The sequence below is a fragment of the Octodon degus genome, unplaced genomic scaffold (assembly GCF_000260255.1).
Source record: "Octodon degus isolate 3935 unplaced genomic scaffold, OctDeg1.0 scaffold00090, whole genome shotgun sequence".
Taxonomy (NCBI): Eukaryota; Metazoa; Chordata; class Mammalia; order Rodentia; family Octodontidae; genus Octodon; species Octodon degus.
This window is the reverse complement of record NW_004524666.1, coordinates 6,027,231-6,030,536: the sequence shown is the minus strand read 5'-3', so window position 1 is coordinate 6,030,536 and position 3,306 is coordinate 6,027,231. Positions and strand designations below refer to the sequence as shown.

Here is a 3,306-nt window from a genome sequence, read left to right as displayed (position 1 = left end):
CCTGAATCAGCTGTGTGGGTCTTGCCTCTAGCCTCCTTGCAGGGAGTTCTGCTGAAGGGTTCCCTGCTGGGCCTGCAGCCTGGGTCAGAAGAGGATCCCTGGGCGTGGGAAGTCTCACTCACTCGCCGGGCCTGCGCTCCGGGTTTGTTCAGGACCCCGCGGCCTGGGTCGTCTCACTCACTCTCCGGGCCTGCGCTCTGTGTCTGTTCAGGATCACGCGGCCTGGGTCGTCTCACTCACTCGCCGGGCCTGCACTCTGGGTCTGTTCAGGATCCCGCGGCCTGGGTCGTCTCTTTCCATTTTCTGATATCCTCTTTGGTCTCCTTTTCCAGAATGCTCCAGTTTTTGTGATCTTTCACTTCCTTGTTTGGAATAATTACTAAGTATTTAATTTTTCTTCCTGCTATTATGAAGGTTCTTCCCTAATTTCCTTCTCAGTGAATTCATTAGAGTATAGGAACGCTACAATTTTTTGTATGTTGGTTTTGTATCCTGCTATATTGCTAAATTTATTAATGCTAAGAGTATTTTTTTGTATTTAACATTTTTATTGTAGACTGCAAAAAAAACCAAGCAAACAACAAAAAAGTAAAATCATCAAATGATGTAAAGTCATCCTTTCCAGGAAAACAGAAGACACAGCTTACCACACAGGAATGATGCTTAGTTAATGGGCGTGAAATTTAAAGTACATTAAAGTATTATCAGTTAACTTCTGAAAACTCTAGTTTTATTTACCTCCCTATGGTAACCAAAACCACGTTAAGGCAGGCTTCCTTATAGTTAACTGTCACCTAAAATATAAAACTTCATTAATAAGCTAGCAATTAGATTTGGTCTTACTGGAAATTCTTAACCACAAGTTTATTTTCTTTTTCCTTTAAATAATGACTTGTCAGTGTAAGTCACTGCATTTCTTCAACAAAAAAATGAAAAGCATGACTGTGCAAGTGACTTAAACCCACTCTACTACTAGCAGGAAAACTATTTTGGTTCTTCAGGAAAAAAAGTTAATTTTCACAGTTATACTCCAATAATTATATGATGCAAAGAACCAGATTGCAGCAATGAATGAACATGCTTCAGATAATCTGTGCATTCTGTGTATCTGACAGTAAAACTATAGATAAAATACTAGTTAGAATAAACTGGGCTTTAAAATATCAATTCCTTTAAAAAATTACTTGGGGCTGGTGAGATGGCTCAGTGGTCTAAAGCACCTACTTAGAACAAGCTTAGCAAAGCACAGGGACCGCGGTTCAATCCCCCAGCACCACATGCCAGCCAGCCCGCCCCCTGGTGGGCTGAGCTGGCCACACACACACACACACACACACACGCACAAATAAATAAATAAAATTTAAAAAAAATTACTGATTCTACCAAGAAAATACAAAAACATAAGGCTGTAAGTAAATAATAGTTGTGTTTAGGCTATTACAGTGCAGGTTATCCTCAAGGCCACAAACATCCTGCTTCCCTGCTGCTTGCATTCTACTGGGTTTTGATCCTTCTTCGGGTCATAATCTGGATCATTTTCCTCATCTCCTTCTTCTTCCCCTTCCTCATCTGCTTCTTCACCTTCTTCATCATGATCATCCTCATCATCCTCAGTGGCTTCCCCAGTGAAGTACAGCAGCGACCTTGGGATTATACGCTCCCGTAGGAAGTGACCAATTTCAAAGTCTGCAGCAAGGATAGCTTCAGCAGCATTATCTCCACTCTCAGGAACTTCAGGAGGAGCAAAAAAATTAAAGAAAGAATCATTGGAAACTGTTTTAGTCACAGTACTAACTGTCCCACGTCCCTTATGTTTCTGCTTCTTTTTAATCATTTTTAAAGTGACATTTTTTCCAATCTATTTAGCAACCTGTACAGCCCATAATTTCTGGTCCATCAAACGAAAAGAGATCAGAATCATCTGGTTCAGATCTCATCCTATATGTCTTTGTCAACACTTCATTTGTGAAATATTCATTGGGCTCAAAGTGAAATTCTAAAATAAAACTCATAGGCTGGCCAGCACCTGAAAATTTCACTTTGATGTCCTTCAAATGCTTCAGAATAGGTTCATCATGTTCCTGAACCATGTCACTGAGCAAGTCAACATTCTTAAAAACAGTCAACCAAAATTCAGGAATTCCTTTAGGATCTTCTTTTTCTTCATCCTTTTTCGCATCTTCAATTTTGGCCTTTTCTTTCAGCTCCTCCGAAATCTCATCTTCCTCATCTGGTTTCCATTCACATTCTTCTTCCGTAGGTTCATCAATTGCATTAATGATCTCAAATCGCTTATCAAATAGAGGTTGATAGAGAACAGCATGCTTCCTTTCAAGATCATGAACTTCCTCATAGAATTTAACTTCTATCTGTGCACATTTAACTTGAAGGTTTTTGAGAGCATTCACTCTTCTTTTAACTACCCTAGGCAAGCTTTCAATGTATCCGTTGGTGTGTCTACGAGACCATCAAGTCTCTTGAAGGGCTGCAAGAATCTGAGGATTTTGCATCATCTGAACAGTCAGCTGACACGCTTTGATTTTTGTTTCTTCACCAGTTTCTTCTTCTTCTACTTCTTCAACATCATCCAAATCTTGATCAAGTTCAGACTGTTCTTTGTTGTCAATGTCTGCCATGTTGTATGTAAAAACTCCAAATACCTGCCTGACAAGTGCAAAGTCCTGAAGTTCAATCTCCGCGGCTCGTGCGGGGAGTCAGGTGGGCCGAGCTGCGCAGGGAGTGACTCAGGCGGCCGCGGAGGCGGGAGGAGCGGGAGGCGGCGCCTCTAGCAGATGGCACTAAAAGAGCACTAAGCGTATTTTGGATTGTTTGTTTTTTGGACTTCTTTGTAGAGGATCATGCGATCTACAAACAGTGTTATTTTGACCTCTTCTTTTCCTGTGCATATCCCTTTTACTTCCTTCTCTTGCCTGATTGCTCTGGCTAACGTTTTCAGTACTATCTTAAACAAGAGTAATGATAATGGATTTCCTTAGCTTGTTCAGATATCCTTCAATACATTCCCACTCAATTATATTAGTTCAAAATAGCCTCTGTTGCTTGTAACCAAGAATCCTGGACCCTTTTCTGGACCACTGACATAGCAACTGACACAGGAATGCAGTGTTACCTTCAAACTATCCCATCTAGAGTATCCTAGAATTGGCTTAAATTAGCCTTTTCTTCCACTGGTGACATGGTTCCTACGATTGCCATTCTTTTGGTTGTTATCAATACAAAATACTTTCCTAATTTTCTGGCTCCCAATTATTCATTTTTAAAAATAAACAAAATGTTCATCAGAAT

At 40.5% G+C, this 3,306-nt stretch overlaps 1 pseudogene; it reads right to left on the bottom strand.

Moving 5' to 3' along the window:
• Positions 1-1,429: 1,429 nt before the first annotated feature.
• On the bottom strand, positions 1,430-2,658 carry LOC101565924 (annotated as a pseudogene).
• Between the last annotated feature and the right edge of the window lie 648 nt (positions 2,659-3,306).